This window comes from Colobus angolensis, unplaced genomic scaffold (assembly GCF_000951035.1).
Source record: "Colobus angolensis palliatus isolate OR3802 unplaced genomic scaffold, Cang.pa_1.0 Scaffold417, whole genome shotgun sequence".
Classification (NCBI taxonomy): Eukaryota; Metazoa; Chordata; class Mammalia; order Primates; family Cercopithecidae; genus Colobus; species Colobus angolensis.
The window spans coordinates 150,397-166,895 of NW_012117566.1; the positions used below are offsets into that span (position 1 = coordinate 150,397).

Genomic DNA, 16,499 nt, shown 5'->3' on the forward strand with positions numbered 1-16,499 from the left:
GAACAATAAGAACACATGGACACAGGGAGGGGAACATCACACACCAAGGCCTTTCATGGGGTGGGAGGCTAGGGGAGGGATAGCATTAGGAGAAATACCTAATGAAAATGATGGGTTGACGGGTGCAAGAAACCACCTTGGCACGTGTATAGCTATGTAACAAACCTACACATTCCTGTACATGTACCCCAGAACTTAAAGTATTAAAAAAAATTAATATCCATGTAGGGTTTTTTCTACCCTGATGTACTTGATTCAATCTATTCAAGATATTGAATATATATCACTGAAGATACATAATATGAATAAGCTACTTGAAATCATAGAAATGGTGTTTGCTGGAATTATCACATTAAAGAAAAATGTCAAGGTTTTTTTTGATAGAACTTTAGGAAGCAATTTCAAAATTCCTGGTAAAATAAAAGTTGCACCTACTCTTGAATTCAGCAATTCCTCTTCTAGATATATTCTCTGCAGGAACCCCTACCATATGCAGGAGGAGACATGAGCTATTCATTTTAGTGTTGTTTATGACAGAAGAAAACAAAGAGCCTAAATGTCCATCAACAGGCAAATGAATGAATGAACTGTAATAAATTTGTACTAAATGAACTTAAGCCTACAAGTATCAACATGGATAAATCCCCAAAAATTCATGTTGAGGGGGAAAGTTACACAGCCATATTAGAGTATCATACTACTTACAGCATATTTTAAAACATTACAATAACCTGAATATCATCTGTCCATCATATATATGTAGCAATGTTATTAAAACAGTAAATAATAAACATCTCAAAAAAATTAGGTGGATGCAGTGACACACAACCATAATCCCAGCTACTCAAGAGACTGAGGCAGGACAATGGCTTGAATCCCGGAAGTGGAAGTTGCACAGAGCCGAGATCACACAAAGGGAGACCCTGCAGGAAAAAAAAAAAAAAAGAATTTTAATATTCTAATTAATATATAGAATTGAAACAACTAGATACAAGAGAAACAATTCTGTACGTAAAATGTATAAGAAAATTGGGATATGTTTTCGGTAAGAAAAGTTACTAGCAGACGTGAGAATATGGGTCTTGTTTAAGGAAAAGTAATTTTGCCTAGTCTAGAGGTTTTTAAGGACTATTTTAACTTGGGGGATAGAAATAATAGGTAAATCTGAATGTATGTATAAACTTGGAAAAGACAATAAAAAATCGTAAGATGTTATAAATGTGTACGGAAATCTTACTTTGCAGTCAAAACTGTTTGACATTGAATAGATTTGTTTATACGATTTTCTTAAAATTAGCTATAATATTAAAAATACGCTAATACAAAACTAAAAATTTTGATTAAATCAAGCTTTCCTTGAAGTATTGATTTGCTCTCAATGAGATTTCAAGAAACATTAACTTTTAATTTTGAAATCTGCTTTTTTTTTTTAATTCTCAGATTTATGTCTCAGAATTTCAACTTTTCCTGTATCTTGATACATGTATGATTTGAAAATCACATCATTGACTTCTGTTCCTTTTTCCCTTGAAAGGATATATCTTTTTGCTAGGCTGCGATGATACCTCTTTCCTTCAACTTTGAAGTTCATTCAACTTTTTCTTCAGCTCCTATAACATTTTCTCCCTAGTTCTAATTCTCCTGTTATGGCATAACACTATAATGTTTATCTTAAAAGCAGTATTTTCCTCAAATGTAACATGATTTTGTACTTGTGACTTTTTGATATGAATTGTTTCATGTAGCCAGGGAACTTCCCACTTTGTTATTAGGAGTCATGTGTCTCCCTGCTCAAGGTACTAGTTTTCTTGTTCACCTTTTTCTATAATGCAACATTCTCACAAGACCCTGGACACATTCTTCCTGTGTGTAATGAAATGCAAGTACCCTTTTTATCAGGTTTGACTTCCAAGTTATCTAAATGAACATTCTATGAAAAGAAGCAATCACACTATAGGAGGTTTTTCTTTACCTTTTTGATGACTGGCCTAAAAGTAAAAATTTTACATTTTATCAAGATAATCCTGTGCTGTCTTTATTGGTTTTCACAGTTGCTTGGGAAAACTGAGCGGTAACAGTATTAAGGTTTTTATATTGGTGTAACTTTCTGTATTGCTTTTGAGGTCTTTTGGTTATCACTCTAGCTAAATGAATAACTATTAATTTAAAATGACCTGTGATTCTGTTTTTGATTAAGTGTTTTGAACCTTTGACATCTTCAGTAAGACATTTGGAAAACGGTAGGTGGGCATTATCAAATCATAAATAACACTGATCTTCTTTTGATTATATATATGGATATGTTATTGATATAAAATTTCCAAAAATTATAAAGACTTATAAAAATCTAATGTGATATTGATCACACTTTGTGTTAAATCTTTTCTAAAGTTATATCTGTATAGATATATTATTAGTCTAAGTATCCCAAGGATTTCATACAATTTACAAAATTCTACTGGTCCTAATGTGACGCTATCAGTCATAATTCTATATGCTTCATATAATTAAAAAATTAAATTTCTTGCCAATTGAATTCTTTCATCAGATTTTAATCATGGCTATTCTAAGTTTTTTTTTTTAATTTTTTTTATTATACTTTAAGTTCTAGGGTACATGTGCATAACGTGCAGGTTTGTTACATATGTATACTTGTGCCATGTTGGTGTGCTGCACCCATCAACTCGTCAGCACCCATCAATTCGTCATTTATATCAGGTATAACTCCCAATGCAATTCCCCCCTCCCCCCTCCCCATGATAGGCCCCAATGTGTGATGTTCCCCTTCCCGAGTCCAAGTGATGTCATTGTTCAGTTCCCACCTATGAGTGAGAATATGCGGTGTTTGGTTTTCTGTTCTTGTGGTAGTTTGCTAAGAATGACACATGCACACGTATGTTTATTGCGGCACTATTCACAATAGCAAAGACTTGGAATCAACCCAAATGTCCATCTGTGACAGACTGGATTAAGAAAATGTGGCACATATACACCATGGAATATTATGCAGCCATAAAAAAGGATGAGTTTGCGTCCTTTGTAGGGACATGGATGCAGCTGGAAACCATCATTCTTTTTTTTTTTTTTTTTTTTTGAGACGGAGTCTCGCTCTGTTGCCCAGGCTGGAGTGCAGTGGCCAGATCTCAGCTCACTGCAAGCTCCGCCTCCCGGGTTCACGCCATTCTCCTGCCTCAGCCTCCCAAATAGCTGGGACTACAGGCGCCTGCCAACACGCCCGGCTAATTTTTTGTATTTTAGTAGAGACGGGGTTTCACCGTGTTAGCCAGGATGGTCTCTATCTCCTGACCTTGTGATCCGCCCGTCTCGGCCTCCCAAAGTGCTGGGATTACAGGCTTGAGCCACCGCGCCCGGCCCCATCATTCTTATTCTAAGTTTTTACCACCCGAGTTACTTTTTTGAATTCTTTTCTAAAAGCAATTACAATCATCTATAATTAAAAGTACTTTTCATGAAAAGGATTTTGACAGGTACTCTTAAATACAACTCTGATAACTTCGGAGATTATACCATTGGACTAAAAAAAACTTTCCAGGACTCTATGGTAAAAAGCTGCATGAGGACTGCTGACCCGATATTCAGCAGAAAGGAAGAAGCAGTAAAAGAAATGAGCTTTTCATGTGAAGCTTATTTTGCACACAAATTTATCATACTATGATTTGTCTTTGGTAAAAATGGGGAATCTGAGACAGAGAAATTACATTTTGAAAGAAAACTATAACACACCTGTCTCTGCTACCATTAAACCAAATATGTAACTTTCAGAATGTGTCAGGGACTTTATGTGCACCTCCTGCATATACATTTGTTTGTCAATATATCAACCACCCATGGGCTTGGGAATGCGTTGACAGCTGGCACATGAGAGATATTTGTCTATTAGGTTATCTGGCTACTCCCGTTTCTATTTATATTTCCAGCGTTACTCAGCACTGATCCAGTTTCTTAGAATTATTTTCCAGGACTAGAAAAACCCTACCCAAAAACCAAGAAGACAGACTTTGGCCTATGTTTGGCAGATATCTATCACCATGGTGGGGAGTGGTCCCTTTTGAACATAGGGTTAGAAATCTGTCAGTCACTCTAGATAACTTAGCGAATGAGGCAACTGAAGCCTTAGCTACCCAACAAAAATTCTAGACTTTTAAGGCAGGGTAGTTCAGGATAACAGAATATCCTTAGACCACATATTGGTGGAGCGGAGAGGAGTTTGATGTTATTATAGCTAACACAGCATGTTGTGTTTACATCAATACATCTTCTGAAGGTAAAAGACGTTTAGAAATACTAAGACAAACTTATTGGCTACCACAAATTCTTAGAGAAGAAGGAGGTACCGGGTGGTTCTCAGATTTATTTTCCCTGACCCCCACACAGAATTTGATCTATGCTCCAGGGCACAGTAAAATTGGAACTTCATCTACTGTTAATATTCATTGTTGTATATCTGGTAATCTGGTAATGCTGCTTCCAATGCTATGTCAAAACTGTTTTTCAAGAGCAATTCACTAGTGATGCAAAATGTGGAATGTTGAACCAGACGTTAGAGAATATCTTCAACTTAATATGAAACAATTTGATTCCTCACATTGAGACCTGCACCCCTAGTCAGAAGGAAGAAGCTAGAGTGGACATTTTCCCTAATTCTTCATGATGGAAGAATGCACGTAGGACAAGGGGGACTAAATTTTTTGCCCAAGGAATTAAAAAAAAAAAAAAAAACTAATGATGTTACAGCCTAAATTTCCATGGCATGTTTTATACTACTTTCCCCTAATTTGCACATGCAACATGAGTCAGCATATAGAGATAACTGCTCGTGACCAAGGACCTTCCAGACTTCCCCTTTCCCTCCACCAATAACCTACTCATCTCGGAATACACCCCCTGTACCTTTTCTAATACAAACACTGCCTTGAAGCCAGAATGGGGAGGCAGACTTGAGCTTGACACCTGACTCCTTAGGAGTGAACTTGCAGTATAAAGCTTTTCTTTTCTCAAAAACCCAGTGTCACAGTACTGGCTTCTAGTGTATCAGACAGCAAGCCCCTTTTGCTTCATAACATGATTTATCTAACTTCTATGAAGTTGGAGAACTGGACAAACTGACGTATGTTAATGAAAGTCAAAACAGGCTGCATGAGGTGGGATGGGTAAATATTAGCTGAGAAGTTACAAGGGAGTATTTTAAGTGTTAATGAACATGATCTATATATTGATAGGACTTGTCAGATACTTTAAGTGATATAAAGTTTTAAAAATCTGTAAAGTTGCCAGGTGTGGTGGCTCATGCCTGTAATTCCAGCATTTTGGGGGGCCGAGGCAGGTGGATCATGAGTTCGGGAGATCAAGACCATTCTGGCTAACACCTGTCTCTATTAAAACCTGTGAAATCTGTCTCTACTGAAAATACCCTGTCTCTACTAAAAATACAAAAAATTAGCCAGGCGAGGTGGTGGGTGCCTGTAGTCCCAGCTACTCAGGAGGCTGAGGCAGAAGAATGGTGTGAACCTGGGAGGTGGAGCTTTCAGTGAGTCGAGATCGTGCCACTGCATTCCAGCCTGGGGGACAGAGCAAGACTCCATCTCAAAAAAAAAAAATCTGTAAAGCCATTCACTTTACACCTTCAGATTTTACTACATTTTAATTTTATAATAATATAAAATAACAAAAAAGAGGTAAAGAATAATCATTAAACAGTAATAGAGATAAGCATCTTTTACTTACAAATATCCCCCTGTCACTAAGCATATAACTGACCAACCCAAGATGCCAGTTGCTGGTTGGGTTCCAAGCAGAATGTTGGGGCATTCTCTGGGGTTTGTTATGGCTTCAGAATCCATGGTTACTAGGCAGAGCCCTGCGGTGGCTGCAGTGCTATGGAGCGGCTGCCATCCTCTGAGGGGTCGGGCCCTGGGCTGATCCTTGGGAAGCTGGGCAAAATGGTGGTGGAGCTGCTGTTCCCTGACCTGAGTCCACGCCTCACCTTCTGCCGTCTCCAGGAAAAGACACTGGTGTGTCTGTCTCTCGTCGGCTTATTGGTGAGTCTGTTCCTTAGGAGTTAACTTTATGGAAAACATAAAAAGCAGCTTGTGGAAACACTGGATTCACAGGTATAGAAGGAATGCCAACTCAGTGACAAGTTTAGTACTGCCAAAGAGGAGTACGCGGAGGTCAAGTCATCTTTACAGAATGTCAGGGTAGAAAAAGTCTTTTTAGATACACCCAGCCTTATAGATGCTTACAAAATATTAAGAATACCAAGTCAGTGCTATTGGGCGGTGAGAGTGGTGAGTGTGAGGATTAGGCAGTGGTCAGAGTGGCCTAACTCTGTGAAAAAATGGCCAGAGAGGATGTGGGAAGGGGTGAAGGCCACCATGGGTCTGATGATGCATGGAGCCATTGCTATACTAGAGGCTAATTTTAATACAAAAGGTCAGAGGCTGCCATGTGAGAAATAGGGCAAAGTAGGGAGACTGGGTGGGAGAATGTGACAGTGATCGAGGCTGAGGATGGTGATGACTGGACCCGGGGAAGCAGTGGAGGTGGAGATGGAGAGATGGGGTTGGGCTCATGATCTGTGCTGCAGGCAGAGGCCATGGGACTTGCTGATGCCTCTGGGTGCAGAGAAGAGGGGAGTCAGGATGAGGACAAGGTGTCCTGTGTGAGCATCTGAGTGACGGGGTGTCCTTCACTGCAACAGAGAGAGATGGCAGAGCAGTGCATCTGGATGATAGTTGTTTGGGAGAAGACTGAAAACTTTTTTTTTTTTTTTTTTTTGAAACGGAGTCTCGCTCTGTTGCCCAGGCTGGAGTGCAGTGACCGGATCTCAACTCACTGCAAGCTCCGCCTCCCGGGTTTGCGCCATTCTCCTGCCTCAGCCTCCCAAGTAGCTGGGACTACAGGCGCCCGCCACCTCACCCGGCTAGTTCTTTGTATTTTTTAGTAGAGACGGGGTTTCACCGTGTTACCCAGGATGGTCTCGATCTCCTGACCTTGTGATCCGCCCGTCTCGGCCTCCCAAAGTGCTGGGATTACAGGCTTGAGCCAACGCGCCCGGCCAAGACTGAAAACTTTTGACGCCAGAGTAGAAATACAAAGTGCTCCAAGGAATATGATGTATAAGATTCAGAGGAACTATCATGCGGACAGCTATCAATGTGATGGGTCATGAGAGAGTGAAGTTACTACAGCAAAGAAGACATTCAAGATCACCAATATATTCCACAGGATAAATCCAATGGTCCTGTTGTTGGTCAGAGCCCTTCTTAGGTTTTCCAGTATCAACAATACCATAGAGTCTCAGGAGTGACCCACCCAAGTCTGTTCCTGCAAGCTGGGGCTTGAGTTTTGCAGAATCTCCATAGCTCAGCCTCCACCACATATGTGTGTATCCATGTCCACATGCCATATACATACATGGGCATATTGATGAAGATGAAGATTCTCTCTTTGACCAGGCTTTAGACAGGCATTCCTGAGTTCTTTTCTAAACTTAGGGCTCAACCTTCGCCCAGGAAATGTAGACTCATCACAAATTATTGAGTCCACCTCTTCCCTTGTATTTAAAGGCTTAAACAAACATTCACATATTTCTATCACCTCAAGGCTGTAGTTTTGTACCTATTAACAAACCTATCTCCTTTCCCCTGTGTCCTCCCCTCCCTATCCTCTCACAACCACTATTCTACTGTATATTTCCATGACAACAAGTTTATCAATTGCATGCATGAGTGGGATCAAGTGGTACTTGTCTTTTTCTGCCTGTCTTATTTCACCTAACATAACAGACATAGGAGTGTGGATATCTCTTGGACATACTGATCTTATTTCTTTTGGCTAATATACCCAGTGCTGGGATTGCTGGATCATATGACACTTATTTTTAAATTTTTTTGAGAAACTTTTATATTATTTTCTATAACTGTTTATAAGTGCTCCCTTTTCTCCATATGCTTACGAATACTTGCTGTCTTTTTATTTTTTGAGGGGAGACATTCTGACTGAAGTGACACATTACCACAGAGTTGTTGTTTTGATGTGCATTGTCTTTGTTTTTTCCTTAAATAGGAATCTTTTCATTAATTTTACTGATTTTATAAGTAGCACATTCTCATAGTAAGAAATTTAAACAATTTAGAGATGAATATTGAATTTAAACAATTCAAAACTCCCATAAACATGTTCCTCAAAAAAATCACTGTTGAAAATTTGATGCATATTTTTTGAATTTTTATTGTATTTTTGGTTCCAGAATACATGTGCAGGATGTGCAGGTTTGCTACATAGGTAAACGTGTGCCTTGGTGGTTTGCTGCACAGACTATCCCATCACCTAAATATTAAGCCCAGCATCCATTAACTATTCTTCCTGATTCTCTCCCTCCTCCAATCCCCCCACCCGCTGACATGCCCAAGTTTATGTTATTGCCCTTTCATGTGTCTGCATGTTCTCATAATTCTGCTCCCACTGATAAGTGAAAATATGCAGTGTTGGGTTTTCTGTTCCTGCATTAGTTTGCTGAGAATAATGGCCTCCAGCTCCATCCATGTCCCTGCAAAGGACACGATCTCATTTCTTTTTGCTAATTGGTGGAAAATAAGGGCTAATTAGCAAAAATTAGCCCTCAAATTCTATTACTGAGAATTATAAATTAATTGAAATACTGCTGTACTGTGGGAGAACAAATATAGTTTTTGTGGAGTCCTTTGGGTTTCTTCATATAAGATGATGATGTCTGCAGACAAGAACAATTTTGACCTCTTTTTTTAAATCAATTTGGATGCTCTGAATTTGTTAATGTGAATATATTCTTTATCATGTTGAAATATGTTCTATCTATACCTAATTTGGTGTTTAACTAATTTGTTAGCTGTGGTTTTGTTATATATCTTCTTTATTGTGTTGAAATATGCTCTTTCTATACCTAATTTGTTGTTATTGTGTTGAAATGTGTTCCTCCTATACCAATTTGTTGAGGAAAGTTGATGCGTTAAATTTTATCAAGTATTTTTTCTACATCTATCGAGATGATCATATGTTTTCATCTTTCATTCTGTTTACATGATGTATCTCTTTTATTGGTTTGCATATTGGAACTATCTTTCCATCTCTTAGATGAATTCCTGGATATCCTAGCCCTTGCAAAGGTACTTTTGCATATGGATCCTTGCAAACTTGATGTTTCTATGGGAAGATGGTTACTGGACAGTTGTATTTTGCAAGTTGGTTCACCCCTTTCTCTCTTAAAGATTATTTCCAAAGATGCCCTTCTAATTTTTCTAGAACTGATTCTCAAGTCTCTGACATTGAGGGCTTTTAATGTTAAATATTTGTGTTCCAATGGATTTATGTTTTGGAAGATAAATTTCTCTTAGACAAGGGAAAAGAAACAACTGTGGTGTTCATATAGAGGAGACAGGGGAGGACAGCCCTTCCACTGTTCTCAGGAGTCCAGGGCCAAATTTCCTTACCCTGAGCTCAGCTCACCCCACTCACACCTACTGGGAAGTGGACAAAGAGGAAGGAGCCGGGGCTGTTCATCATTTGGAAGTCATGGGGTGTTCTCAGGAGAGCAGAGGACCTTCAGGGAGACTCAGCTCTGCTCAACAAACCAGGAAGCATTCGCGCCACATGAGTGCTGACACAGCAGTTTTCAAGGTGTTTTCTGAGCATGAATTCCCCAAGATACACAAATGAAACACTGCCCAAATCTCCTGGAAAACTGTGACCTCTCATCCTCTTCATAATAACACAATGGACATTTGCATTTTCTGAAACAATGTGACCTTGGGACTAACTTAGACAGTGCGATTTATTAATATCCAAGCAACTTGCATTTATAGAACATCTGGAAAGCACTGTGTTTATGCATCTCAAATCTTAATTATAGTCCATGTTGCTTGCAACTCAGAAAAGTGGGTGAAGCATGTTTTCTGTCTCTGTCAGACCCCACCAACCAGAAATGTATTGCCTCCTCTCTACCTTTCCAGGTGAAAGGAGTGCGATATTTGCTACATACTCAGTGCCGTGCTCATTTCTGAAATGTACATTCTGCTGTCTTTCTCAGTGTCAGGCCTCTGAAGGCCTGCCCTAAACTCTTTCTTTCCTATACAGCTAACTTTACCACTCAGTTAATCACTTCCTTTATGAGGTCTTTTTCACTCCACATCCTGCCAACCTAGCCTCCCTCCTCCCCAGCCTGAATTGAGTGCCCTCCTCTATACTTATCTCTACCATTCAACAAATAAAAGTAAAGAGGTGCTTCTTTATCACTTGCTTGGTTCTAGGCACTTAAAAGTGCTCAATAAATACTTGGGAGAGAATCTGCAACTAGTATGTTTGCTCTGTGAACAAGAGTATTTTATTTTACTCATAGTTACAGCTCTAGCACCATGTAAGCAACTGCCAATAAATACATTTGTTTGACAAATAAGTATATGTATTATGCACACATAAAACTCCTAATATTCTCATAAATCAAAATACTAGCTAGTTAAATAAATTAATTAGTACATTAATAGACGTGATTGGGATAGGGAAAGGGGCTGTTTGAGTCTAGTCCATACTTGAAGATTCACAAATATGGTGGAAACTAAACAACATACTTCCTTTAAATGCCTACAGTAAAAAGAAGAAAGACCTCCAGTCAATAACCTAACTTTATACCTGGAGTAATTAGAAAAAGAGTAACTAAACCAAAAGCTAATAGAAGAAAGGACATAATAATGATTAGAAATAAAATACAGATAGAAATAAAATAATGAAGACTAAAATAAAGGAGAGAACAGAAAAACAATAGACAGAATTAAAAAACCAAATGTTGACTCATTGAAACAATTGGAAAAATTGACAAATATTTAGCCACGCTGGCAACAACAAAAAGGGAGATGACAGAAATAACTAAAGAGAAATAAGGCCGGGCGCGGTGGCTCAAGCCTGTAATCCCAGCACTTTGGGAGGCCGAGACGGGCGGATCATGAGGTCAGGAGATCGAGACCATCCTGGCTAACACGGTGAAACCCCGTCTCTACTAAAAAATACAAAAAACTAGCTGGGCGTGGTGGCGGGCGCCTGTAGTCCCAGCTACTCAGGAGGCTGAGGCGGGAGAATGGCATGAACCCGGGAGGCGGAGCTTGCAGTGAGCTGAGATCTGGCCACTGCACTCCAGCCTGGGTGACAGAGCAAGACTCCGTCTCAAAAAAAAAAAAAAAAAAAAAGAGAGAAATGAAAATGCAGATATTATTTACAATCCTTAAAGAAACAAAAAGAATTAAAAGAGAATACTATGAACAATTATAAGTCAACAAATTAGATAACCCTGATGAAACAAACAAATTTCCAGAAACATAAAAATTGTCTACACTGACTCGGGAAAAACTGGAAAATCTCAAAATATGTATAATAAGTAAGAGAGTGAATCATTCATCAAAAGCTGCCAACAGAAAAAGTCAGTGAAGGCAGACCTTCAGAGGTGAATTCTAGCTAGAATTTAAAGAAGAATTGAAACCAATACTTCTCAAATTCTTCCCAAACATAGAAGAGGAGGGAATATTTTCTATGGTATTCTAATATGCCAGCATTATTTTCCTGAATATATTAGCCAAATAAAGACATGACGAGAAAAAATTACAGAGTAGTATCCCCTAAAGATAGAGATACAAAATTACACATATGGATACACACATGCAAATAAAAATACAAGAAAGATGTATCTATTAGTACGTTAAGAGGATTGTACATCATGGCCAAATGGGGCTTATCTTAGAAATTCTAGCCTGGGTCAATATAAGAAAATCAAGTAAAATACCACATTAATAAAGCAAAGAGAAAAAAATGCAGTATAATCTAAGTTGCTGCAGAAAAGGTATTTGAAAAAATCCAACTTCCACTTATGATAACGAAGGAAACAAGGAATACAGTTTCCTCAACATGAAAAGAGCATTAGTGAAGAATCCACAGCTTACATTATAGTCACTCATGAAAGAAAGTTTTCCTCTGAACATCAGGAAGAAGACAAAGATACCCACTTTCACCAGTGCTATTTAACATTGTATTGGACATTCTACCCAAGCAATTAAACAAGAAACAGAAATAAAGACATCCATTGTAAAGGAAGAAGTAAAACTATATATACTTACAGGTGAGATAGTACTAAAGATAGAATATCATAAAGAATTAACAAGAAAGATACTATAGCTAATAAACATTCAGTAAAGTTTTCGGGTACAAGCTCAACACACAAAAATCATTTGTGTTTCACACTTGCAAAGACAATCTGAAGAGGAAGTTAAGAAAACAATTCTATTTATGGTAGCATCTAAAAGAATAAAATACCTAGAAATAAATTTAACCAAGAAAGTGTAATACTTGTATACTGAAAACTAAAAAACATTGCTGAAAGGTACTAAAGAAGGCATAAATAAATGAAATAGAATCTCATGCTCATGGTTTGGAAGATTTCAGATTGTTAAGATGACAATACCATTCAAAATAACCTACAGATTAAACACAATTCCTACAAAAACTCATCAACATTTTTGCAGAAATAAAAAACTGATCCTCAAAGTCACATGGAATTATAACGGGCCCTTATATCTTGGGTAGCCAAGATAATTTTTAAAAAGAAAAACAGAGGACTCACAATTTCCAATCTCAAAACTACTAAGTTTCTAATTAGAAAGCTACAGTTATCAAAACAATGTGGTCATAGCATACGTATAGACATATAAACGAATGGAATACAACTGACCTCCCTAAAATAAACTACCCATGGCCAACTGATTTTTGACAAAGTTGTCAAATCCATTCACTGGGAAAAAAAAAACAAATGATGCTGAGTCAACTGAATTTCCACATGAAAAAAATGAATTTATAGACTACCTTAAACCACATACAAAAATTAATTCAAAATGGCTGAAATATTGCAGGATTGATAAGGAATCAGAGAGACCAACGAGGTTGAGGAGGATATTTATTATTTAGGTGCACTGACCCAGTCAGATTAACATCCAAATGACTGAGCCCTGAACAAAGAGTCAAGTTACCTTTTAAGTATTTCGTGGGTGGGGGGAGATTTGTGCTGGGGGAAGCATATTACAGAAGCAAGAAACAAAGACAATTATTTAATTAAGACACACATTACATCATTTCTTACTTTTCAAGGAAAAACATGTTTTATGACTTGAGTTTATCTGTCTAGTGACCTTGCAGCTACACAGCTAGAGAAACAGGGTCTTCACCATGCCTAGGAAAGGGAGAGATAAGGCTCACTAGCCACAGAAAAACAGGCAGTTAATTTTCAAAGGACTCCAGCTCTTTCTCTTTCTCAGGGGGAATTGGGTTTTCTTACATACAACTGAGTTTCTGCTTACACATTCTTTAATTTCTTTTAATTCTTGTTTCATAATAACCTAAATATAAGAGCTAAAACAGTAAACTGTTTAGAAGAAAACATAAGGTAAACCTTTGATTTGGTGCTGGATTCTCAGATATGACGTGAAATGCATGAGCAACAGAAGAAAAAATAAATTAAAAATAGTTCAGCGGTACACCAAAAAGCTAAAAAAAAAATTACCCCTTGATGCAACAATTCAACTCATATGTATATGCCCAAAAGAATTGAAAATAGGGAATTGAACATATAATAATATGCTAATGTTCACCAAAGCATTATTCATGATGGCCAAAAGATATACATGAACAGATGAATGAATAAACAAAATACAGTACACACTACAGTGAAATATTACTCAGTCAGGAAAGAAAAAGTTCTGACACTTCCTACATATAGGTGAAACTTGAAAGCACTATGCTAAGTAAAACAAGGTAGACACAAAAGAGCAAATACTGTCATAATGCTACTGACATGAAATACTTACAAAAGTCATATTCATAGAGAAAAAGTAGATCAGAGGTTACCACAGACTGGTGAGAGGGGGAAATGAATAGTTATTGCTTAATGGTTTTAGACTATCTGTTTGGAGTTATGAAAACGTTTTGGAAATAGAAAGTGAAGATGGTTGCACAACATTGTGAGTGCAATTAATGCCACTGAATTGCACACATAAAAGTGGTTAAAATAGTAAATTTCATGTTATGTGTATTTTACCACAATAGAAAAAAAGATATTGTCAAAATGTTTCAGCATAACTTGTTGAATTCCTGCAATTAATTTCTTTTTTTTTCATTTTAAACAAGAAGTTTGTTTAAACAACAAGATGCTTGACTTGAAGGGAAAACTATCTAGGATTCTTTTTTGTTTTAGAGTACTTTATCCCTACTTAAAGACGGATTGCCCTACATGTAACAGCTACATACAAAAAAGTTAAAAAATTATCCTTGGCTTTACAATGATAAATGAAAAACAGTAAAATTCTTCAATTGAACAAGGTATGCAAGGATTTTTATGTTGTTGTGTTTTTGTTAAAACAGTGAGAGCAAAATAACTTAGTGGAATATAAAGATAAGAGCTTAATGAGCATGCCACTAGTGGAGAAAGGGGGTATTTTCACAGAATCAGTATTTTTCCACATCCCATCTCCACATGATGTCAATCAAAACATACCATTGGCTGTTTAGTTAAAAAAAAAATGCAATATGCTTGTGCACATATACCAGTTACTTTATGTACAATAAAGGAATGGGGAAGGGGGACATGAAAGAATAGAGAAAACTATAGGGTAGTAGTCAGGATGTGGTGGAACCCAATTGCAGTTTTCTAATTGAAAATGTAATCTTGGTCTTTAAAGAACAGAGTTCTGGAGTAAAGAAGCAGGTTCCCTTTTCAGTAGACACCTCCCGTCTGCTGTTGCAACACATCAATTATATCTTCATTCTCCATTTCCAACTGTGCAGGTGTGTCTGTCTCATTGATTGGTTGCCCGTCGAATCGGAATCTGATCTGCCTCATTGACAATCCCTGTCGTTCACATTAGATTTTCATTAGTTTACTAAGTGGTGTATGCCTCTTAATCTTAAACTGCACCACAGAACTATCCTGCCCCGCCACCTTCAAATGAATATGATTGTTGTTCTCAGTCTTGACTCCTTCCTTGGGCTTTTCGTCGGCCATGGCGAGCGCCTGAGTCTCCTCAGCTGCAGTTTCACAAAAGAGGTACCACGTCCGCACCAAACGAGCACACAAGCAGCACCAGGAGCGGCAGAAGAAGGAGCAGGCAGCGGTGGACGAAGGAGAGCTTGAGAGGTTTTTTTAGTTTTTTTTGTTTTTTGCTTTTTTTTATTCGGAGTCTCACTCTGTCGCTCAGGCTGGAGGGCAGTGGCATGATCTTGGCTCACTGTAACCTCCACCTCCTGTGTTCAAGTGATCCTCCCACCTCAGCCTCCCGAGTAGCTGGGACCATAGGCACACACCACCACACCCAGCTAATTTTTTGTGTTTTTTAGTAGAGATGGCGTTTCGCCATGATCTCAAGCTATGTGCGCACCTCAGCCTCCCCAAATGCTGGCATTACAGGTGTGAACCACCAAGCCTGGCCCTGCATAGAATTTCTTCTGCATTTTTATCAGCAATCCATTTGGCATATGTCTTAGTTCTAGTTACCATAATAAAATACCACACACTGTGTGGCTTAAACAACAGTTATTTTCTCACAGGTCTGAGTGCTGAGAGTCTGGTAACAGGATACCAGCATGGGGAGGTCCAAGTGAGGGCCTCTTTCCGTCTTGCAGATGGCCACTGCGTGTTCACGTGGCCTTTCCTCTGTACCTGCATGTGGAGAGGGCAAGCTCTCATTTCCTTTTCCTATAAGGCATTAATCTCATCTTAAGAGCCCAACTCTCATGAACTAATCTAACCCTAACTACCTCCAAAAGGCTCCATCTCCAAACACCACCATATTGAGGACACAGGCTCCAACATGTAAATTTGGGGGAGACACAAACATACAGTCTATAACAGCATATTTCTGAGTCAATGTCTAGATTTTCCATTCTTTTTCCTTTTTTCTATGTGTGGATTCCATCAATGTGTATATTTCATTAATACCCTGTTCTGTGGGGGTTCAGTCAGGCTGGTGGGAAAAAAATTAGTTATAATAGCCACAAACCCTCTTGGAAGGCCTGATAGCTTTGCCTAAGCTTCAGTAATAAATCTGGCTGAAGGCAGCCAGAGTCTCTCTGCAGGAGCCAGAGAGCTTAAGGTGTAAATACAAATGAATGTAGAGTAGTTTATCTAACTAACTTGTTTACTCATGTGGTCTTAAGACTAACCTTTGTTTTACCGCAGGTGCTTAATTGCTTTCTACTCGGGAGTCCACAATGTCAATTACCCTCTGGTGTTTACTCACGACCTTTGTCAATTAATATTTACTGAATAAATGCAAGTCTGCTAACTGAGCCAGGGTGTGGCTGCTACTAAGTGGCCCAAATGCTCAGCTGGACTGGCAAAGCAGAATATCTGTGTGTCAGTGTACTTTTTTCATCCGTTGTTGGGTCAGGGTCTGTGGGACGGACCTCCACAC

General features: G+C 38.4%; 1 protein-coding gene and 1 pseudogene across 2 annotated transcripts in view; one reads left to right on the forward strand and one right to left on the reverse strand.

The window, feature by feature from the left end:
• The window catches only part of LOC105522046 (zinc finger protein 431-like), a 125,421-nt gene that overhangs the window by 60,956 nt on the left and 47,966 nt on the right, over positions 1–16,499 (forward strand). The gene's annotated exons all lie outside the window — the stretch shown is intronic.
• Positions 14,196–15,205, reverse strand: LOC105522045 (annotated as a pseudogene). The gene has a single exon (XR_001003376.1). The product of XR_001003376.1 is annotated as a small ubiquitin-related modifier 2 pseudogene (transcript).